At 41.4% G+C, this 24,684-nt stretch overlaps 1 protein-coding gene across 6 annotated transcripts in view; it reads left to right on the top strand.

Annotated features, from left to right (window-relative positions):
* Positions 1-2,019: 2,019 nt before the first annotated feature.
* sema6bb (sema domain, transmembrane domain (TM), and cytoplasmic domain, (semaphorin) 6Bb) overlaps positions 2,020-24,684 on the top strand; it is a 426,944-nt gene continuing 404,279 nt past the window's right edge. For 4 of the 6 annotated variants that reach the window (XM_052037844.1, XM_052037847.1, XM_052037843.1 and 1 more), the window contains exon 1: positions 2,020-2,498. The gene's annotated coding sequence lies outside the window, so the exon portion shown is untranslated. The remainder of the gene's footprint in view (positions 2,499-24,684) is intronic. The other 2 variants (XM_052037846.1, XM_052037845.1) reach the window with 1 other exon arrangement.

Below are 24,684 nucleotides of genomic sequence, written 5' to 3'. Positions count from 1 at the left end.
GAGACAGCCCAGGGTAGGCCTCTCAAATAAAAGGCCTCAAATATCTTCACTCCCACTGTGAGCTGTCGCCTCCTAGTCCCTTGCTTCACTCACTTGAGCAATTAACTGAGCTCATTGGCTAACTCTTTTAATTAGCATGCTGCTTCAAAGTAAAAACTAATTGGGAACGGACAAAGTTATACACATGAATTTACAAATGCTCAATATTTACAATGAGAAGGTTCAAGAACTTATGCTGATTTAATTGTACAGAGTATTTGAATTTATTAACTGCAAAAATAAATGCAGCTGCTGAAATTGGGACAGTCTAATGGAGCACATTAATGACGCCCCTGAGGGAGTTGGTTCAGTTCAATACTGTGTGCCTCACTATGACGCCAGTCCCCCTTGTTGAATACATGTTGCCTGTGGCACCATTTCTGATAAGCTATTTCTGATGTGGGACTTCCTCCACCGGCTCGTCAGTGGTTGGTCCAAACTTTCCTCAATTATACTGCTTTGCTTCTCCATTGAACTAATTAGTGGCAATGACAGGTCAAGATTTATGCAGATATGGTTGCTCGATATTTCCATTTGTAACTTAAGTGTCCAGCTCGCTTTTTGTGTGATTTAACCGTTGATAATTTAGCCAGCTTGGCACCAGAAAAATGGGAACTAAGTATCCATTACCCCAGTGTCCATCCCCAATCCTGTGTCTGTCCATCTCCACCCAAAGATCCATCCTTACATCAAGGCTGCTCTCCTTTCTAGTGATAAACCATACCACCCAGTCTATTCCTACCCCAGTCTATCCCAGTCTTCATGTTTGTTACCAACTCATTCATCAGACACCCACACTGCCTTGACTCCATCCCAGTCCCAGAGTCAGTCACTGTCCCAGTTTATCCTCATTGCTGAATACAATCTGCTCCTCATTCCTCCTCTCCCCCACCCTCATCAAAGCCCCAACTATGTCCATCCCCATTGTAGGGTCTATAGGTGGCAGGAGCAAGACAGAATAAAGAAATCGTGAAGAACATCATTTCCTAGTTTACTGAATAGCAACGGGTCAGTACAGTATGGTGCAGTGCAATATATTACAGGGCAGGAAGTCCCAAGTCTAATCCTTGACTGGCTGATCTGAGCACAGGCATCAGACGCAGTTGGGCTTGACCTCAGTTCCCCAGTAAGCAAGAACGTAACTGAAATGATTCTCACTTTATGGCCCTGGACTTCTGCAGAGAGTTGTCACTTTGATAAAACAGAGTATCCATGACAAGTCAGCATTGAAGGCGGGGGCCTGATTTATAATCGATGTTGAGTTCATTTGAGTTGAACTTGGGTGGTTACTGAGGTAACTATATCTTCCCTCAACTTGGCTATGCATTATGCAGGGTAAAGGAAACTGGTGTTGTTCACTTGATAGTGAATCAAATCTGAAAGAACACGTGTGGATACTGATTGAGAAAGAATTTCACCTCATCCATGAACAATACTCCAAACTTGTGAAGAAAAGCCAGTGGGGTGAGAGACATGAATGATGTCAGTTTAGTCAAGTAACAATCAAACCCTTCGACAAAGAGAGTGGAACAAAGGAAGAGATTTCTCCATTACTTACTGTTGAGAATTTTTTTATAGAACTCTCTGAATTTACTCATTTTTGCCAAATTTTATTTCAAAATATTCTTATGTAAAACTATGCCTCCTGGTAAGCCATTAGCAACAAATTCTATCAAAGAGGAATCTGAAAAATTACCATTAATAGATTTCTGATCCCTACAATTGATTTTAAAATGTGCTTTATTACCAAGATTGTTGTTAGGAGTGAAAAGAACATTTTATGTATGATTATATCGGTGAAGGATTATCTGCTATGCGCTGGAAGGTGAGGATAAAAAAAATACAGCTGCGTAGGGAAAGAAAACAGAGTCCAATCCAGTTTCTGTGTAAACTCTAGTTCTGGTTTTGCCACACGCTGGAGGCTGGTGCTGTAGTAGCTGTGAGATGAGGGCACTGTGTGCGCTCCTGGTATCACACAGAGGTATGAGGTGGGAGCTCAGCCCCAAATCCGTGCAGTGTGTTTCACAGACACTGAAGGGGGAAGAGAGAGACTGCATATCCACACACACGCTGCAGGGACAAATCACTTTCTCGGCCGCTGCCTCTGCCCCAGCCTCCTTGGATCTACACACTGCAAAAGGCACAACAGAACCAGGTGGCTTTCAACTGTATTCAGCTGCTGTGGGTGCAGGCAGACTTCCAGGACTGTCTTCCTCTAGCCCTTTCCCGGTTACATCTGCGAAGGAGTAGCATTTGGACTTGAGTGCAAAGCCAGGGCAGGTATAGAGACAACTAGTTAAGAACATGAGCCGAGACGACCCCACGGATGGGTGATTAGTGAAGCGCTCTGCCTGTTTGCCAACCGATTCCTTCAGAGTATTAAAGCCTCAGCTAACAAGGTAATTCGGGCGAGTGCTCACCCCCGGTGCATGCAGAAGCCGTTTGACTCTGAAAACAAGGTAACAAAAGCCTCTTCTGATATCTACTTGGCGGTTAATAATAATTAGATGTATCTATTCTTTTGCAGTATTATTGATCGTGAATTTCTTTGCACATTTCCACTGTACTGGAGAAGCATTTATTCCAGCATAACTGTCTTTTGACTAACCTTTCGCCTGTTCCGCCTTTAAACGAAACAGACTTGTTTGTAAAGGATCCCGAAAGATATCTCAAAAGGGAGTTTCTTTAGCAAAAAAAACTGGGATTAAAACTGTTACATAATTTCTCCCACTGCACTTCATTGCAGGATTAGAGGAACTTGTAAATATTTGGTTTTGCAAAAGCTTTTTCAATCGACTGTGCGCTGCCTCTGACCAGCACAGTAGCAATGTTTTACTCGTGTTATTTAAATGGTTCCTTTACCCTAACCATTGGCAGCGGCTAATGGATAATCTATTGTAAAATGAAAAATGCTTTCAATCATTGGTAAAGCGTGCCGTGATTGGCATCTATTAAACACGGGGTGGGGAGGAGGTAGAGAAAAATCAGCTCACTTCAGGAAAGGCAGGGGAATGGTTGGGGAGTGCCTTTTTGCCGGCTCTGGGTTTGCTACGTAGCGTTGTACAGGTGCATTGGGGCAAGGTTCGGTTTTCGTTTTCTGACAGCGGTGTTTTACATTCAGCTTTCACCGGCTGCTTGGCTCTTTGTCAGTCCGGTATCTCGGTTGCGATCGTTAGTCCTCTTTCTAATGGTGGAGGGTGCGAAGCGTTCACTTCTTGTTGTTTTAAGCCCTGTTTTCCGGCCGTCAGCAGCAGCCGCCTCTCATGAAGTGGTTTGCAATTGCCCTGGACTCCGAGGAACGGCAACGTGTAGGGACACAGGAGAGAGCGGGGGCTGCGGGGTCCAATAACAGAGCCCAGCCCTCTCCTTATCCTGACTATCCCACGCAGCCCTCCCACTTCACGATAGCGGCTACTGGATGACATCTGGAATAAGAGGACGGGGTGATTGCCCCCTCTGGAATGGGACAGAGGTAACATCCCGACTGAGCACTGGCTAATTCAGTGCGGAATCGTCCGGGGGTAAAAATAGGATCGGGTAGGGCTAGGAATGAAAGAGCCTCAATGTTTGGGAAGCAAGTGGGTAGTCCTTTCCCAACTACTATTAACTATCTACCTTTGCAGTTCTCCCCTAGAAATACTTCCTTCACAGTAGCTATTGTCTCGTCAGTGTTCCTGTCAACTGAATCACGGAAGTCTTTCTCATTCGTGTGTGTTTTTAAGTTGTAGTGGCTGGTATGCTACACATCTCCCTGGATGTTCCCCTCTGCCAGCAGAAGCTATCTGTTTGATGCAGTTGTCTTAATGGAGATTTCTCCAAGTCTCTTGCATTGGTTTAGGTGTTAACCCTGGTCTGGGGTGAGGTCTTGTGCTGCTTTGATTTCAATGCATTTGTGCTGATATTCAAGTAAACACAAGATGAACAGGTATGTTGTATGGGCAGAAATTAGGAAAAACTATAAAGATCCATACAGGGAATAGCATCTGTGACTCCATGGTGAATACTTTGCAGCTTTTAGATAGAAACAGAGTTCTTAATCTCTGTGAACTATGAGATCGAAAACATTGGAATGACTGATCTGCTTTAGTGACTTCAATGAATCAATATATTCAGTATCAGGATGGAGTGCGGGCTGATTAGTGCATAATTTGATAGCCGAGTGGCTTAATTGATTCCAGCCTTTCCTTTCACCAGTGGTAAAGCTTAAGAGTGCAGAGTCCATTGTTTCTCTTGTTGTGTCCAGAAACTTCAAGAAATGAAAAGCAGATATAAAAATCTGCTGTTATTATTTTATTTTGGTTTCATATAGTGTGGAGACTTTAAATTCACTGAAATCCTTAACTATCTTGTTCCTTGCTTAATCCCATTCATTGACTAGCTTCAATCTTTGCAAAAGACAGCAACCTTTTATCAACTTGGGAGGGTGGGGAGTTCAAGTTGATGGAGAGGGAAAGAGGACGGGGTGGAAAAGAAACACTCAGATTCCTTGACTCAACTCTACCCCACCCCCACCCCTGGCAGGCTTGCAGGAAGCACTGATAGATAGTGTTTTCCCATTGAGGACAGCGTTCATTGTGTTGGGTGAAACACAAAATGCTGGAAATACTCAACAAATCAGACAGCATCTATGGAGAGAGAGAAATACTTCTGATGACCTTCCCCCCCCCCCACTTTCTTAAACCACACATTTTCTCATCTTTCCAGTTCTGGCAAAAGGTCATCAGCCTGAATCGTTAAATCTGTTTCTCTCTCCATGGATGCTGCCTGATCTGCTGAGTATCTACAGCAGTTTTTGTTTCTATTTCTGATTCCCAACATCTGCAGTTTGCTTTATTTTCACTATATAGGATTTCAAAGGCATCAAGATGGTAGAAGAAAGAATAGCTTGGATTTTTAAAACTAACTTATTCTCCCATACCTTGCAATTGTTCCATTATGCTTTACATACAGTGGATTACTTCCAAGTGTTGTGACTACTGTTGTAGATAAGAATGGTCCCCATTTTTTTAAATCAAAAAGTCAAGAGGGAAACCATTAGCCAGGGTGTTGTATTGTTCTTCCTTAAAAATTGTTACATTCCCCTATATTGACACATGATTTTACATTTTATCTAAGGAACTGTATCACTGACAGTGTAGTGTTGAGGAAGTGCTGCACTGTAGTGTCAACCAAAATGATGCCCATGCCTTAGACTTGGGTTTGAATACATGTTTTACAGACACTGAGAGCAGTGGGATTTTTGGGGGATGGTGGTGGGGAGGGGAGAGTGCTTCATTTAACATTCAGATTAAATTGGTTACAGATTCCTCATTTCTAACTGTACAGTAGAAGTTTGGTAGCTGATCCCTTTAAGAACAGGAACAAAACTACTTTGATATTTAAATTAAGATCTGAAAATGTCAAAACTCAAAGGGAACTGAACTGTCTATCAACCAATCAGATTATGTAACTTTAATAAAAGGCCAATCAATAAAAAAATTGCATTTGTTTTATTGGAGTAAGTTCTGCACATGAAGAAAACAATTTGTGTCCTAATTAATGCATCTGATTGCATTAGAAGTTTTGGATTTTTTGAGAATTATCTTTTTAGACAGGCTACTCTAATCTTTTCATTACCATTTAGTGAATCATTTTTTTCTTCATGAATATAGTCATTAACTATTTTGCTACCTTTTTTTGGTTGCGATGCTGGTTAGCTCATCTTCGAATCCCTGAACTCCAGTAAAACCAGATACATTTTAAGACGCACCTTAAAACCTAGTTCTTTGCCTAATCTTATTTGTGCATTCCGTAGAACTTTCTTTGGTTTGTACCCATTTTCTTCTATTGCCCCTATATGAAGTGCATTTTTTCTGTATTGTAAGTGCTAGACCACTGACTTGAGTCAAGCAAGGAAGACAGTATCATGATTAGTGTGATGTCTCACACAATTAAGTAGTCAATTGGCTGTCAATTAGATACAGAGTTTGAACTCCAAACCTGAGCACAAATTGGCAGAATAGATATTTAATTCACTACCTGGACGCACACTGGAACTGCAAAACAGTTGCTTCTTACTAAAAGTGAATGGGCCAGACTTTACTGTCACATGGTGGTTCATGGCTTCTGCTGTAGTTAAACTTGTCCAGGTATGTGCAGGTTTCAGATGTTTCTGTGTGGCTTGTAGTTAAAAATGCAATTTGATCATATTGAAGCAGAGCACGTAGAGAATGAATTAGACAGGACAAACAATGTGAACCTCTTAACCAAACAGATTGAAAGGTTGGGAAACAAACAGCTCAAGGACTGTGAAGGAAGTATGAATTAGTGTAGATGAATTCAATGTTAGATCAGGTATAGAAACCAGGAGAGCTAATAGATTGGATAGAAAGAGAATAAACAAAAAGGCAGAAAATGCAAAGTTTAGATTTGCATCCCAAATCTCCAACAGCAATTAATCCCTGATGGAAAACTTTTAACTGCGGTTCTTGTTCCTTCCTGGTCTTGCCCTTTTATATTCTCGGCCCTAATATCCTTTGAGATCTCCACGCTCCTGCCCTTTGACCAGTTGTGCATCCCCAAATCTACCCTGCCATTGCTGGCCATTACCTGTGTCACAATGTGAAAGTTCCAAGCTAAACCTTTCTGCCTCTACATTCTTCACTGCTCCTTTAAGATGCTCCCTTAAGCCAATTTCTTTGCACAAGCTTTTGGTCATTACTTGTCATACTTCTTTCATTGGCTCACATCCATTACTTTGATTACAGCTTGAAATGTCTTTTCTGCAGCAAAAATGCATTCTAAATACAAGTTGCTAAATGTTCCCAATGAAAGGGATGTATTGCAGTTTTAAATGCACGGATATGTTTCATAAGGATACAAAAAAGGTTTAACGAGAACTGTAAGGAACTTTTCAAAAGATAGGCTAATGCTGCAGTGTACAGGTTTTGCACCATCAGTTTACTGGTGTTTCAGCTGGATTTTGTAAGGTACATTTGGTGAAGTGCTTTCTCTGAGTTTGGTAAACTTTAATGTTGTGCTTTGGCTAGGTTTGATAGTACAGGTATGCTGATTTATTTACAACAACAGCATTGCCAAGATTCCAGCCCTCCGGCATTTCCTTTGTGCTTTGTCCTACTGTAGCTTCGCCTAGTATCAGGTGAGCTTCTGCTGTGTGTTGTATTGAACTTGGTGAGTACTGACTGCTTAAACTTGTTTTGAGTCAAATCTGTTTGGTTCTGGTGTCAAATTAAATTAGCATCTGGAGATGGGAGTTTAAGTTAGCAAGCACCATCAGAGTAATGTCAGTACAAAAGATTTGATTCCTTTTTCACTTGTGTAACCAAAACTGACCATCCCTTTCCCATTGGAAAATAATTTGATTTTCTGGAATTCTCAGGGGTAAAAGGGGTTAATTCAATCCAGCTGGACATTGAGAACCAATTTTATCTATCCCATTGTGTAACAAGGTTCTTTGTAGAGCTTTGAGTGTCCCTGCTGCAGAATGCTGATGTGTGTGAATTATGCATTTGACACAGGATAACTGCTTTTACTTGCTAGCTGGATCAGTGTGTGGGAGTATCTTCAAGTTGTTGTTGGCCTTTTTTTGTTTTTGTAGCTTATTAAGTATAATACTCCCAAATACACATGGAAAAGACTAAAAGTCTGTAGTCAATATGTGGGGGTGAATGCATTTAATTGATTGTTCTTCATTGTCAGGTTTACGAAACATCCCACACGTCGAGAACAATTCACATCTTTGTGGAGCTTGGCCAGAATCATTTTTGCAGGAGCTTTTAGGGACAAAATGACCATGGAAGCATTGGTTCAAACTGTTCCGAATTATCCCTGTTCACTAGCACAGAAACTGTAGCTCATCGAGTTCTCCCACTGCATTAGGTAACAGTAAGATAAAGTCTGTGTTCTTGGTTCTCCAAATGTTTGTCTTCTAAACTTGCCTGTACCATTGGGGGATAATGTTTGTTCTTTCACCTTTCAAACCTGGTAGCAGTTCTGGTGATGGTTGCAAGTCCTGGTGGGAGAGAGGTGGTTAAAGGTCAGTAGAGCCCATAATTTTCCTGAGTTTCTGAACAAATAACATTTGCTTGCAGTGATCAATTTGGAATGGAATGATGCCATGGCTGTTTACCATGTTGGTGCCGACCCTGATTTATTTGTAAATACGTCTGTTTGCAAAGACATTTTGCTACCTTTGTTCTCTTAAACATGATCGTTTCTCTGAGAAACTGTTTTGCTGTGATTTTTCAAAATTTTGATTTAAACTTGGGCAGTAAACTGAATTTTCTTATGGACTAAAGATGAGTCAGAAGAGAGACCCTTCACAATGTGACCTTGTTGAGGTTTTGTTGCCAATAATGCAATATTGGACCATTAGATTTATGATGAGAATATTTGCTTTATTTAGAAGAAAGGAAATACCATTAAACCAATCCCTTAGAAAAATACCCCCTATTTCTCTGAGTATCTGATGCCTACAAATGGAGCCTTAGTTACTGACACTTCTACACATGATATCTACCAGTTTAAAAAAAAGTCAAGGTCAGCAGACACAGGGGTACACTACCACCTGTAGGTTCCTCTCCATTTCACATCATCCTGACTTTGCAAATGTATCACTGTTCCTTCATTGCCACTGGCTCTTTGTCCTAGAACTCTCTTGATTAATAGGATTGGGTACCTTCAGCAGAAGGACTGCAGCAAGTCGAAATGGTGGCTTACCCACTGACTTCTCAAGGGCAATTTCGGATGGGCAACAAATGCTGGCCTTCTCAGCAATGGCCCGATCCCATAAGTGAAAAATAATGACACACGGCCTCTGAAGCAAATTGTAATGCTTAATTTGTTTCCCAAGTCAGTCCTGCCAACGGCATAAAACAGGGATCACACTGGTCAGTATGGGTCAGCTTCACAATGACAGTACACTTACAAAGTGAACTTAATGAGGCCAATGACTTTGTCAATATAATTGGTGTTATTGACTTGTTGAAGTAGATTGGAACATTTGGCTGTTGTCCTGAATTTGAGCTCTTATCCTGACTTCAAGCTGTCTCTTTGGTTCGCTGTATATAGACTTTATTTAATGTTTGACTTGACTTTGCCAAACTAAAGGGTTGTGTGACATCGGCTTCTGAGATACTTTGACAAAAATAGGAAATGGTAAGAGGGTAAACATTTCTTCTTCTATGAAAAGTCAACAGGCAGAGCTAACAATAATTAAGAAAAAGCTGGCATCAGCTCGAAACCAGATGCTTATTTACCAGAGACTGTATACTGATTCCAATGCATAATAGCAGTAGTCCAGGCCCAGAATCATTGTGGGTGAATCTGCAAACATCAAATTCCACTGAGCCAAGTATTCAGGAATATTTTTGCAGGGATGGAATTGCCCTTAGATGCTGCTTTGCCATTCAATTACATTGTGACTGCTCCATCCTCTGTAAGGCTATTGCAAAAGAACAGCATCCTGACTTTGCAAATGGTAGTTGAACCAGTTGTACCAGGCGTAGCAGAATGTATCACTGTGATTCCTCCTTCATTGGGCACTGAGCTGGTATGTTTTCTATGGTCAATCCAAGGTGACAATGGTCACACACTGGAGAACTTATAATTTTCCAGCAACTAACAATCTGCTGGAGGAACTCAGGTCAAGCAGCATGTATGGGAGGAAAGGAAATGTCGACATTTTGCGTCGAAACCCTGTAGGAATTGTCGACCCAAAATGTTGACAATTCCTTTCCTCCCACAAATACTGCTTGACCTGCTGCGTTCCTCCTGCAGATTGCTTGTCGCTCCAGATTCCATTGTCTGTGGTCTCTTGTATCTCCATTCTAATTTTCCATTTGTTCTTCAACTAGCTTCATTTCCACGTTTTATGATTCAGAGTTGTATTGCTCTACCTCAAATCCACTTCCCCTCCATGTCCCATGATGAGCTAGTCTAATATAAATCTGTCTACCTCAGTCTGGAAAGTTCCATTTTCTGGAGAACCCACTGTCTTTTTGGAACATGTATTTCAAGTCTGCAAATAACACGCCCTTCTCAATTTTTTTTTAAGCCAAAGATTGAGCATGGGGTGGGGGTGGGGCAGGAGAAGGTGCCAAGAGGTAGCACTTGCTGGTTATTCATTTTCCTAAGCAATTTAATGCAGCAGTGTTCATTTTTCATAAGATTTAATGAGGAGTGATCTGCTTCAGTAGAAATCTGGGGCAAAGGCAGATTTTCCACTGCAATCAAGTGAGGGGATGAAGTTTAGAATTGAGATATGTTGGGGAATATCCACTTCCCCTGACAGTTCTTGGCATGATGTTTCTCTCTATTAGCTTACCGATCAGACTTCATGGGAGCCGAGTGTTTCCTCTCCCTGTTCATGCTCTGTTAAATCAATTTTTGGCATTTAAGCAAATATCACTGAAATGTCAGTGCTTGAGTGGCAGCATTCTCTGATGATAATTTTCTCTGTCAAAGCAGATGGAACAATTATCAATATTTGTGAAAGAAATTTCTTTGTGGGAAGGATGAGGAATTCATTAAACCAGCCTTCCCCAAAAAGGCAGTGGCTGTGACTGGTTGAAGCATTGCTTTTGCATGCTGACTTTTGAAATATCCTGAAGGGGGCACTGAGAGTTTTATTCAAATAAAAAGCAAATCATCAACCAGAGAATGTCATTCTTTTGCATTCGGTGCTGGAAAACAATGAAAAAGTTCTGGGAAGGAAACGTGACATGATGGGGTAAGTAATTGCAGAAATAAGGACTGTTCATATCTATCCATACTTAAACTGAAATCTGTTGTTAAAATTTTAAATAGTTAATTGCAAATCAGTGGAGCAAAGGCTTTGTTTGCTCAGGGCCAGTTTGGCTCCAGTTTAGTAGGGAGGTAGTTCCACTTGTGATGTTTTGTGCATTTATAGTTCTGTTAGTAGTGGGAGGGCAGGCAAGATGCCACCTCATTCTCTTCAGATGAGATGACAACAGCACTGATGTTCAGTTCATATTCTGGAATTATTTCTTTTTGAAGCCGCTTTGTACCAGTGCTCCAGAGTATGACTGTGCCTTGCCAGTTCTGCTTGGATGTAATCCAGGAGGTTTTGCCACATAACCGTCTCACCCCATACCTGAGACCTCCACCTCATGACGCATCTCTCAATTGCAACAACTGGGCATCAAATGCAGTCATTGTTACCCAAATGGATGACTTTTGAGTCATACAGCATGGAAACAGACCCTTCAGCCTAACTGGTCCATGCTGACCAATATGCCCATCTAAGATAGTCCCATTTGCTTGTGCTTGGCCCATCTAAACCTTTTCTGTCCATGTACTAAACTGCCTTGTAGCCCCCTTTTTTTTAGTCCATCTCCACTAGGGAGAGTAAGATCACATGGCTTGGAAACTGGACTGGTAAACTGTGTGGAAGAATTGAGGCTCGAAAATAAAGTGCTAGGCATTCTATGAATGGCGGCCATTATTTTCCAACACAACTGCAGTGGTACATGAGGAATGAGCTTGTTTCTGCTGCTTCAGAGGCAGTGACACTTCTTACACAAAGCTCTCACTGAAATCAGTGCTGATCGAGCATATAACCTCAATGTACTTGATTTACTCCCAGCAAACTTCCCACTTGCAGTGCAGATGAAGAAGGCAACATCTGTCTTTCCAATAGTTAGAAGGTGCCGTTATGTTGAATACTAGGGAGGACTGAGTCAGAGTTGCCTGTGATCTCCACGTTCAGCAAGGTGATTAGGCCCCCACACACAAAAGATTTCGATAAATGCCAATAGAGTCACAAGTTCAGTGATTGTCTTGGAAATTCCTGAAATTAAAGGTTAATCCCTAGGAAGCAGCTGTGAGGGCAATAAAACGAGAGGTTTTTATTAAAGTATTTGTTACGTGAGATGAGCTTTGGGATGGAGAAATGGAAGATGGAGTAGGGTGAGTGGGCATCATGTGATGTGTTCTCCTGGATTACTTCCAACCAAGATAGATAACGGCTGGTGTCAAGGACAGTCTGGCTGTGCATCTTTCATCAGCGTATGTCAACACCTTCAGGAAGAGGTGGGGGAGTGCGAGGCTGAAAATTGGAGAAAGGGCAACAGGCTCTCCCTTTCTCTCGCTGTTAAGGGACAGGTGCCGAAAGCCTTCAGGCCGCAAGGAGTTAATTGGCAAGAACCTGCTGTGCAACCTCTCAGAGATAAAAATGATCTTCCTTTTACTGACAAAACCTATATTTAGACTCGAACAAAATGCCTCCTCAACAGCATAAGACCATGTTTCGATCTGGGCTGCTATCATCTTTCATTGGGAAGCAAAACAAATCCCACATCGGTGAGACAAGCGTGAAGGAAATAGCTTCTTTATTTTTGTATCCGTTGTTCAATGACTGCTTCAGAATCTGTGGAGGCATTCCTGTAACGTAAGATGTGAACCTTCCACTTCTGCAAAATCTGCAATTCAGCAAGTTACAGGTTCTCAATTGTGCTCCAAGGTAATTGGGCTCCTGTTTCCACCAAGTTGGATACCTGGCTGTGGAGCGTGGATTATCATTTGCCCCTGCTTAAACCATTGGGATGTGACCTATGTGGTGTCAATCTATCTCACCCTGTAGTCATTCTTGATGAGAAAGTAAATGCCTGTAAGATATTAGACCAGGAAAGCACCATATCTGACACCTCTTGTCACCTGGAGCTCACAGTAATATTTGTGCATGTTCCAACAGAAAACACTGAATAGCAATTGAAGAAGATTTGCCTTAGAAAGTTGTAATGGGCAGTTTCCTGATAAATGGCAGTTGTTATTTCCTCAGGGTATCCCTCTTTGCCCTTCTCATATAATCTATTTATTCATTTTCTTGAATCCAGATGCTACTGAAAAAGGCCAGCATTAAATTGCCCATTGCTAACTGCTGTTGAGAAGGTGATGTTCAGTTGCCCTGAGCTGTTGCAGGCCTTATGGTGAAGATAGACCACAAGGCTGATAGGCAGGATTTAGACCCAAGGATGATGAAGGGCCATTAATATATTTCTAAGTCATGATGGTGTGTGACTTGGGGAACTTGCATGTGGTGTTGTCCCTTGTGGCTGCTGCCCTCGACGCTCTTGTTAGGAGAGGTTGTGGGATTGGGGCATGTCGTTGGAGTAGCTTGGGTGAGTAACTGCAATGCATTTTGTAGAAGGTACACACTGTAGCCGTGGTGCACCAGTGGTGGAGGGAATTAATAGTTGGGGTGGTTGATGGGGTGCCAATCAAGACTGTTTTGTTCTGGATGGTGTTGAATTCTTAGGCAGCACGGTAGTGCAGCAGTTAGTGCTGCTGCCTCAAAGGTCCGCAGATTTTGGTTCAATCTAAATTTGGGTACTGTCTATGCAAAGTTTCTACATACCTCAGTTTTAAATTATTAGTGCTTTATCTTGAAACTACGTTCCCTCATTCGAGACTCTCCCACTAGTGAAAAGTGCACATTCTCCCTGTAACCTTTTGGGTTTCCCTCGGGTGCTCTGGTTTTCTCTCATGTCAAAGACATGCTGGTTATTTGACTAAGTTGCTCTTAATGTAGGCAGGTGGAAGGAGAATATGGCAGTGGGGGGTGGAGTTAATGGGGGTGCGAGTGGGGGAAAAATGGATCTAACGTAGATGAGTTCCTGGTGGTCAGTATGGATGCAGTGGGCTGAAGGGCCTGTTTCCATGATATTTGCTCTAAATCTCAAGGGTTGCTCAAGCTGCACGCATCTAAACAGGTATTCCATCACACTGTACATTGTAGGTGGTATCAGGAGGTGATAGCATCTCTAATGCCCAATACCTAGTCTCTAACCTGCTTTTGTAGTCACTGCATTTATGTGGCTGGTTGACTTTTTGGTCAATAGTGGCCCCAAAGGAGTTGATGGTGCAGCACTGGGAAATAGTAATGCCATTGAATACCTGGGGTAGGTTCTCTCTTGTTGGAAATAATCATTGCTTGGCACTTTTGTGGCATGATCATTGCTTGCCACTTATCAACCCATGTCTGAATGTTGTTTAGGTCTTGTTGCATGCATGCATGGGCTACTTCATTTGCTGAGGAGTTGCAAATGGAATTGATCATTGTGCTATCTTGGGCAAAAATCCCTATCTGTGACCTTGTGAGGGAAGTACATGTATTGATAAAGCAGCTGAAAATGGTTGGGCCTCAGACACTGAACTTGGGAGCTCCTGTTGTGATGTTCTGGGATTGACCACCAAAAACCACAACTATTTTCCATTGTACGAGATACAAGTCCAACCATTAGAGCAGTTTTTTGTTGCTCATTGACTTCAGTTTTGATGAAGTCAATAAGTAATGAAAATGGCATCAATGGGTTCCTTGATGCCACACTCAGTTAAATGCCACCCTGGTGTCAAGGACAGTCTCTATCACCTCACCTTGAGAATTCAGCTCTTTGGTCTATGTTTGGACCAAGGCTGTGATGATGTCTGGAGTCAAAAGGTCCTGGCAAAACCCAAACTGGGCATTGGTGAGTAGGTTATTGGTGAGCAAGTGCCACTTGATAACAATGTTGAAAACACCTTCCATCATTTTACTGATGATTGACAGTAGACTGATTTGAATGGCAATTAGCTGGATTGGATTTGTCCTTTTTTTTTGCGACTGGTGCAACTTGTCACATTGACAGGTAGCACTTTGCAAGATGGGCCTGGTGTATGCTATCTTGGAAAAACAATCCTTGGTATTGGTTTATTATTGTCCTTCAACGTATCCTTCAAAATATTGATGATCATGTGTACAAGAAACCTTGAACCTGGGACTTGTGCTGGGTTAGTTTAAGAGGCAGCATCCAGTACTCCAAGGTCCAAAGCCTGGTGTGCATTGGGACCACAGTTCCAGGATTTGCATACAAACTTGTGCACAAACACCGCAGTCGGCCTTTCCATTGCCAGCTCCTCCATAGTGGGGGAGGAGACTGAAAAGGGATTGAGATAGAGAAGATGGAGTTTGGGGAAGATCACTGGAGTTTAGACAAATGAGGGCTGAAGTTATTAAAATATACAAGGTCCTGAAGGAGCATGATGGAGTAGATGTCAAGATCTTTTCACTAGTGGGAGAGTCTCGAATGAGGGAACGTAGCTTCAAGATAAAGGACCAATAATTTAAAACTGACGTATGTAGAAATTTTCTCGCAGAGGGTGGCAAGCCTCTGGAATTCTCTGCCCCAGGGAACTGTGGAGGCTAGCTCATTAGAAGAATTTAAAGTGGAGGTAGATACATTTTTGGAGGATCACTGATTTGAGGACCATGAAGATCTGGCACAGAGGCACAGTTGAGGCCTGGGGCAGATCATCCATGATCACCTTGAAAGACAGGGCAGGCTTGAGGGGCCAAGCAGCCTACTCCTGCTCCTACGTTCCCGTGCTCTTGTGTGTGGGGATGATGGAGAGGTGATCCTGGGAAGGGTCAGGATGAGGTGAGGAGAGGACCATGTTGGGTAAGGAGGAGGAGGGGTGAAAAATTACAACAGATGGTGGTGAGACTTTCGGAGTTGGGGAGTGAGTAGTGGGAGACTAGAGTATGCTAGGAAGATTGGGGGTTGGAGGCATGGGAAGGGGTACCTGAGGAAAGATTCTGGGCAGGAGGATGTGGTGAAATGATTAATGCACAGGAGTCAGGTTGAAGAATGGTGGGGCTCTGGAGAGGGGTTCAGGGAAGATGGTCAGGTGGATGATCACCAAGCATGTGAAGAGAAACTTTGAGCCACCGTGAGGATGATTGACCCATCTTAGAAGATGCCGTAGCCTTGGTAAACTCAATGTGTACAATAGAAAATGATGTAAGTTGTGCATTGTATCCAATTGATGGCCTTGAGCATTCCCAGAAGCGAAATAAAGGAAAATGTCATTACCAATCATTTGCCACAAAGAACAATGACCATTTACTGTGTCATATACATGGAGGACAATTTCTGAAATCGTAGCGCACAAAAACATAAAATTTACAACCCTTTGTTCGATCTAGGTAACTGGGTAATAGTGAGTCTAGTTGTATACAAGTTTGTGCGTCACTCTTTGGGTTTGGTGGTATATGAGATTGTGTATGGGTATTGATGCGCTAACTTGTACTGTTGTGTCTCGGAGCCAATCGCTTGGGGTGATGTCCTGGTGGGGTAAAGCTGTGCGATAATTGGGAGGTCCCCGACAGCTTGTATGGATGTGGTCAGTTAACTCTGCACAGACCAATGATCAAACCAATGGTTCCTCTAATCCAAAGGAAATAAACAATGAAAAGGAGAAGAAAAAGGGAGTCTCAAGCTTTGATCTCATGGCCAGAAATTCAGTGCGCAGGCCCGATGGCTTTCTGATTGTTTGAAAGTATATCTAATTGTGACAGTAATATATCTGCATCAGTGTTTGTACTGTTTAATCAGCAGTCTGTTTAAGCTGGTCCAGTCTTGACCAATCTAGCTAGTGCTCTGTTTCCCTTTCTGCTGCTCTTCAAGCATAGTGAAAAACAGTTTAAAAACAATTATAGCTGCAAACATAGGCATTTCAGGACTAATATCCATAATGAATATATTAATAATCCTAATCCTTGGAGCAAAGAGGTTGGGAAGAGATTTGATAAAGATGTAACAAACCAGGACTATTTAAATAAGGAAGCTGTTCTCATTAGCGGTTGGTTCAAGGGGTCAGAGGGGCACAGATTTAAAACTGTGGTTAGCAGATGCCATGGACGATGTGAGAAAAAAACATCTTTTCATGCAGAGTGTAGTTTTGATCTGAAACTCATTGCCTTACGGTGCAGTGGAAAGGGTATCGATCAGGGCTTTCAAAAGGTAATTCATTAGTCAGTTGAGAGAAAGCGATTTTCAGGCATTGGGAAAGAGTGGGGAATGGAACAGGGGATTGCTGTATAAGGAATCAACAGAGAATCGATGGGATGAATGGTCTCCTTCTGTGCCATTACAATGTTGTGGTTAATCATACTGTGGAGTCAGAATGTCTCGCAGTGAATTAAATTTAGAAGCAAAGTGACTGGAAACTCAGGAAAATGTCACAACCGGTGACTTTGCATAAAGGACTGTGCGAAGAATAGCCATGTTAGTGTGTGTTTGCACTGTTCACATTGGGGAAAATGCTCTACTCTTTTCTCGTGCAGGGCCTGGGGATGAGTAATGTCTAGGACAGAGGCCACAGAACTGTGAAGACGGACCATGATTGGTGTCATACACGACAATACACCAACCAGTGATTTTTAGTTACCAGCTATTTTAGTTCTAACAATGAACGTGGAAGTTCAACCAGACTGAGCCTAACCCATTTCTTTTACCCCAGCTTTCATCTGTTTCATAAAATGAATTACTGTTGGTTCCTTAGTAAATGGAATACTGTAAATTTTTATTTTACATAATCTGCATTTCGGGAAATTTACAAGCAATCACTTCAAAGCATTAATTGTTCCAAAATAAATTTATTACATACTTTTTTATTTCCTAGCTATGACACCATAATTCAGAACAGACTGTGAAATGTATTTTCACATTTCAGGTTAATCAATGGATGACGCTCACAATTCATACATCAATGGGTTCTGCAATAAACACTTTATCTCTTCAATTCAATCTTTCTTCTTTGCATTCTTGATGATGTTCCCTGAGTTTTACAACAGTTGAAAACAAGGTATATCTAGGATTTATATTGGGGTTCAGTCTTGGCTTGCTGGGAAACATGATGGCTTTGGTGTCAAAGTGTAGATGTCATGCTCCCATTTCAGCAACATGAGCTTAAAAATCAAGGCTGACAATTGTGCAGAGGGCACTATGTTATCAGACCAAACCTTGGAGGCCCCAATTGCTGTCAGTTGAATGGAAAAAGATGCAGGGCTGTGCTTTGAATAAATTATCAATGTTTATCTTCAAATCAACATCACTAAAAGCAAAGAGCCTCATTTTATATTGCTGTTGGTAGGAGCTTGCTATGTGAAAACAAAATCTACATTTCCTGTATTACAACATTGACCTTACTTAAATATTTCATTGGCTATCATGGAATTTGGCTATGCCAGGGTAATGAAAGGTGCTGTAAAAAAAACAATTTTCCCTCTTGTAAATTTTAATCCTAAATCTACAGTCAGTGTTCTTAATTTTTTTAACTGTTGGAGATGCAAATATACTCATTGCATAAAAATAATCTCATAGGTCTTGGGGTTTGCCTTTTAATCAGTTGATGTGAACAGCTTTTAGCACTGGTTTAATACCTGGAATAATGTGCTGGGCCATTCTGTGGAGACATAAAATTTTGAATTACTGAGACCCTTGCTAAAATGACAGAGGCAGAAACTAGAAAGAAAACCTTTGGCTAATTCGCCTTTTCCCATTCTTCACTTCCATTCTGCTGCTAATTGTTTCATAGTTGCTCTTTCCATGAAATGAGATGACAAAGTAAAAATATTGAATGAATAAAAAGGTCATTAACATTGTGTAAGAGGTTGTATATTATTTAACAAAGTAGTAAAGGATATGAAGAAGGCAGGTCAAGGACTCGTAAAGATATTTCAAATGTTTTCTTATCTATTTAAAATTGCATTATTGGCCTTTTGATGTTACCATTAAAGTAATGAATCCATCCCTGTTGTTTGAGATTTTGTTTAAACATTGGGGTTTATTTCAGTTTTACAAGACAGATCACAAAGCATTCATAAGCAGTTGGCCCTTGGAGAGAAATTTCTCTGCACCTGCTGTGTCCTGAAGGTTATTTACTTAGCTAACACCAGGGGTAAATGCCCTGTGGAGCTGTGGTTTTCGAACTGGAATAGGAGCATCAGTACATCTGTGCTATATCACTAGAGGGCTACCGGAAATGTAAGTAGCTTCAAAAGGCAAATTGGATCTGCTGGTGTGATGAGAGGACATGGTGAGGAATCAGGCAAATGTGTATAAAGGATAGAGTTGTTTGCCTCAGCCGAATGGCCTTCTGGCCTGCAAGTTTTTGGATACAACGTAAAACAATTTCCCCATTTAGATGCTGCAAAAGTTTCCTGGGGGACTAACTTGGGAGAGAGGGGAGCTCTTCCACTTTGGAAGCCACCATTTCTCACTCGACAATGAACTTCAGAACACATTATCTGATCATTCACTTACTTGCCATTGATGGGCCTGAGCTATGGACAAACTGGCGGTGCATTTAACTCTACAACAGTAGTAATTTACTGCCTGTGAAGCACTTTTGAGATATTTTGTGGAAATAATGAGATGCTATGTAAATGGAAATTTTTCCTTTCTTTGGGTAAGTGCCTGTTCGTTTTCAAAACCCAAGCTCCTTTTGTTAAGAACAAACTGAGGATCTGCTGCTGTGCTCTGTGTTTACACACTTGATATGTGGTTGACTGAAGCTCCTTATCTTAACCAGACAAGGGGAAAAAAACTACTATCCACATAAAAAGAATTTCAAAAAAATCAATCATTACAGCTTAAAATCTGCCAATGGGGAGAACCAATATATTTTTTTTAACTTTAATAGACTTTGGAATTCCATGTAGTTTTAATATCATTTTTCCTTTTATTTTGAGGTTTATGCAGAGATGAGGAAGTCATCCTTTGAAGTGATATCCATGAAATTAGAGGACATTTTCTTGCACAACTCCTCCATTAGGTTTTGACCAAGTATTATGGGTTAACCAGGCTTCCTCTTAAAAACCTTGAAGCATCAGCTTACTGCTGATGTTGGCATCAGTTAATGGTGTGTATCTTTTGAAATGCCTTTATTTGAGGCTGCTTGTTTCATGCAGATGGAACATCAGAGATTGAATATGGAAATAGGAAACACACCATTTTAAAAATAAAACATGACAAATGTTGGAACTCAGAGAGTGGTGGGAATATTTAACAGGTCAAGCAGCACCTATTGAGAGAGGAACCGTGATGACCATGTGAGATTTAGAATATGGAGGGGGGCTGGGTATTTTGCCAGAAAGAACCTGAAAGTTGCATTTGAATTTGTCATCTCACTTGCTTTCCTGCTTGCTGGCACCCTCTCTCACTTCTCACCCTCTCTTGCGCTTCCCCACCCCCCCCCCCCCCCCCCCCCCCCCAACAATCTCATCTCCCTTCCCTCCACCTTCACCTTCCTCTCCTGCTGCCGTGCTCTCTCATGCTCTCTTCTGACTCTCCACTACCACTTTGGCTCCAATAGGCAAACTGAATGTTGGTTCTGTTCAAACTGAGTCTCTTAGTCTCCAGGGAAACAGTCCTGAATGCCTAGTTTTGCTGTTGCCGTGCTCCGCATGACCATGTTTGGCTGTGAGAGGAGATAGTATTGGAATACACCAGCTTTTTTTAAACAGGGCCTGAAGACAGACAGACACACACACAAGAAAAAGGATTGTACATCACCTGACGTCATCCTGCACAGTATAGTGTAGAAAAACTCCAGGGTGAAGATCAGTGTGGAGGCACCAATGAGGAAAGTAATATGGAGAGGAAATTTGGTTGTATATGTCCCTGTATAAACACTTGAAATGCTTGTTCTAACCTCCTTGGCATTTATTAAAAGCAGATGCTATCCCCATACTGCATTCGACAAAATAAGCTGAGTCTACATTGTAAACATATTGCCAGAAGCTGTTTAAATGCTTAAATGCAATTCAATTGAAGACTTTTACGTGAGCAACAATTTTTTTTTAAACATGTTAGGGAATTGTGCTCAGACAGACTTGGGCCTGGTAATGATGTTTGGGTGAGGAAGTCGAGATTAGCCAGTGGCCAGACCTACAACTTCAGAAGAGGAATTCTGACTCCCCTTTCATCCCTTTGGGAACCCCAGTAAGAGAGACTATATATAAAAAAAATGCCAATTTTTTTCTGTCAAATCAAATTTCTTTTTACCCAATACATTGTTTTTGATTTGATTTGGGGGCAACCAATCTACAAGCACTATGTAAAAATGACTGGATGGGTTGTTTTTGAGATGTGTATTTACCTGGAATCCAAGGAGAACTTCCTTGCTTTGCTTTGAAATTCAGTATTACAGTGAAGTATTAACCAGGGATATGTGTTGAAGATTCTAGAGTGCGGCTTGAAACCACATTTCGACATAGTGGCAAGAGTGAACCAAGGCTGATGCTGTGCAGGCACCTGGGACTGAGCTCAAGGTAATAATCACTCCAGCTCTCCACTCTATTTGATTGTGAAACAGCAAGAAAGGGAAATAGAATGGCTTAAAGAATAAAGTGCTAACTGAAATGTTTTGTGCTTAAAATCCGTACTTAGAAATCACTGACTGTAAAGGCACTGATTGGAGTGGTTTTAAGCTTAACGTTTTACTAGAACATCATTACAAGTGTGTGGCCTAATAGAAAGACCTTCATTGTCACTGACAATAAGCAGTGCAAGCATGAGATACAGTCGCAACACCCCTTCCTTTTACTGAATATGATCTGTGTCAGTATAGAACTTGCACCTATTTTATTCGATCTGTTAGGAGTAACATCACACCAGCACAATGCATGAATACAAGATTCAGATTATCAAGAAATAACCTTCCTTCAGTATCATTTAATAGTCTTCCTGATCCTCCTGCATTCAACAGGAGATTCATGGTTGAGATTGCAAACGTCTGCCTTTGAGCCCTGAGCCCATTTTCTGATGTGTGCACATACGCTGCTGATAAGTTCCAGAGTTAACCCTTTAATTATTTAATAATGGTGTGACAAAACTTAGCTTGCTACCTTAATGCTTTAAAGGTGTTGGTACAAGGCAACTGCTCCACTACAGAATGTGTTTAAGTTAAGATGGCAAATCTTGCCTCTAATGCTATGTGCAGTGTGGGCTGGCTAGGTTTTCAGCAGATGTTATGCACCATCTGATATTGTGCTGAGGCAAAGCTTAATGTTGGCTCCTGCTGTATTTGGGTCTGAATTGTTGCCCCATTTTCAAATTGAGTAAAATTAATTTGGTAATTGATTGAAGCCCTTCATCACTACCAATCTTTCTCCCTGACTCTCTTTGAGAGAAAGGATTGATTCCTTGCTGAATCATTCAGTGAGGGAAGAAGGCCATTACCTCAGCAACGAAGGAGCTTTGCAAAGGCTTACCCTATCCAATGGCGTTCTTTCTCTCCTGCCCTGTATGATGGCTCCGTCTCTCTACTCCTCCCATCAACCCCCCCACCCCAAAGGGATATGAAAATATTTACTGGTCGAGAAATATTCAGTTGCATTTTGAAAGTTATTGTATCTATTTTTCCTAATCACTCAGGTCATCATTATTTGCTGTTTTAAAAATGTTTGTCTCCTTCTAATTCTTTCACGAATTGTCTTCAGTCTGTGTTACCCTCCTGCCTGAAGAGTAAAGTTTACTGAGAGCCCAGCATTCTACACTTTTTCACCCAATTAACTGGTATTCACACACAGCTCTAGTTTGGAGCATCATTAAATCTTGTGATTGCAGTGGATAGCACAGTTGAATCAGATCCTTCTCTAATATTCATACCTGTAATGAGTAATCCGAGCCGAGATTCATCTCATCAGCCCAGCCACTATCCTGGCTAATATCAATTCACTTAGTAGGAACATGTGGCTGTATCTTGTACTATTCAGTCTGTGTTGAGGTACAAGCCTTTTACTCTCAATGTATATGCTGCTGTTTCTTGTCTTCCAAATTGGTTTGTCCATTAGCAGATATCTTGCCACTAGTTAAGCTGGATAAATAGTCAGTTCAAAGTAGTCAGCACAGACTGACTACAAAGAAAGTCAGACTTGCATTTATACAGTGTCTTCCACTGCCTCTGATGATCCAAAAGAGTGTAATAGTCAATGAAGTACACTTAGGGTAGTTGCTATTGTAATACAAGAAATATGGGTGTCAATCTGCACACAGTTTGCTCCCACAAAAAGATAATCTAATAATGACTCCCTAGATTGCTGTTGGTATAACTCCAACTTCTTTTGTGCATAAAGCACCCCGCACTGAGGGGTCTGAGGAACAATGAAGTCAATAGTGTTCATGTTGGAAATGAAAATAGTCTTAACAAAGGCTTGGACTCCTCAGACATTTAAGTTGTATTGTAAAGCATCTAAAGAATTCCCTCATGTTAAGGATGATGATGGGAATGGAATATAGTGTGTAAAATATAAACTTTAAGGGAAAAGGTAATGGATACTGATCTTAAATGTAGAGTATAAAAGGGACAGTTTCCACCAGCTTAATGAACATTTAGTAGCCTATAGTTTGATGCGTTAATACTGTAACTTTCAGGACAGGAAGAACTTAAGTGTTAGACACGAGAGACAGCAGATCCTGGAAATCTGGAGCAATGCACAAAATGCTGGAGGAACTCAGCAGGTCAGGCAGCATCTCTAGAGGGAAATGAACAGCCATCTATCTCTCTTCTTTTGTTCCAATCCTGATGAAGGGTCTTGACCTGAAACGTTGACTTTTCATTTCCCTCCATAGATGCTGCCTGACCTGTGAACTTAAGTGTTTGACTGATGCCCAGTTGCCTACAATGGGAAATTGGGCTAAACGATTGGCTTCAAACAGCCATTCTGTTTGTGGCGGAGAAGCAACACAGTGTTTCTGAACACTGAACGCTGTCTGATGACTCTGGCAGCTGAGGTCAAGACCAGCTCTTGGATGTAGGATCTTGAATGAGAATGCAACTGCCATAACTACATTACAGACTCAATCAGGAGGGGGGCAAAAAGAAGCAAAGTAATTTCAATCCGGACTAGGAGGAGTCTGGTGGAAATCATGACATGAGTTTTGTAGTCAGGATGGTATTTTAGTGGGAGAGGATCTGCAGGAAACACTGTACAGAATGCTTTCTGCCTCATTTCTGAGTTGGTTACAGCACTGAATTTAACACTGACGTTGCATTTTACACATGATACGGGGATGGCATATGTCATCCACTATTAATAGGTTGGGAATATTACTTCAGTAATGCATGTCTTTCTACAGATTTCGAACCAGCCAGGCTTGCTGACAGATACCCATCTGCAAGAGAGATTTGCTGCTCATTTTGCAGTGTTGCATCTCAAGTTGTGGAACCTGAGAAATGCATGGGAGACCAGATAAATCCTTTCCCAGTAAACAACCTCTGTCCCACATCACAGCAGAAAGCTTTTGTAGTTATTGGGAGGGATTCAAATTTATCATTGGAAGGTTGCCATAGAAAATGGGATTTTCATTTTCTGTGGGGTTAAGTAAAGATATATTCTATCAGGCAGTATAAAGTGGTTTATAATGCTGTTGGATATATTATGAGGAATTGGAGAAACATTGAGGTTTAAGGTATTTGAGAATATAAGCTGTGGCCAAGTATATCAGCAGTTTACTGATATAATGCAGTAAGGTATAATGGTTTATAATCAAAAAAGCAATCTTCAAGGCTTTATCTACTCTTCTGATTGCAGTTTCATTTCAATTGTTTTGAGGTAGTGACATACTCCGGTTGGTGATGTGTTGGGGCTGGGAGAAATGACTTCCACCTTCCTGGATTTGTAAAGACTCCATTCGACCAGCAACCTAATTCCTCCTTGTAAGGAGTGTCAATTTTACAACAGCAGCCTCCATTTTGTGCTGATCAACTAATGTACTTTTAGTTATGTGTATCGCAGTTGGGGCATTTGTCAATCTTGCAGGTTCTTTTGAACTACTGCAGATCACGTGTATATTATTAAAT

This window comes from Pristis pectinata, chromosome 24 (genome assembly GCF_009764475.1).
Source record: "Pristis pectinata isolate sPriPec2 chromosome 24, sPriPec2.1.pri, whole genome shotgun sequence".
Classification (NCBI taxonomy): domain Eukaryota; kingdom Metazoa; phylum Chordata; class Chondrichthyes; order Rhinopristiformes; family Pristidae; genus Pristis; species Pristis pectinata.
The sequence above is the reverse complement of the archived record's forward strand: the minus strand, read 5'-3'. Positions and strand labels throughout refer to the sequence as shown.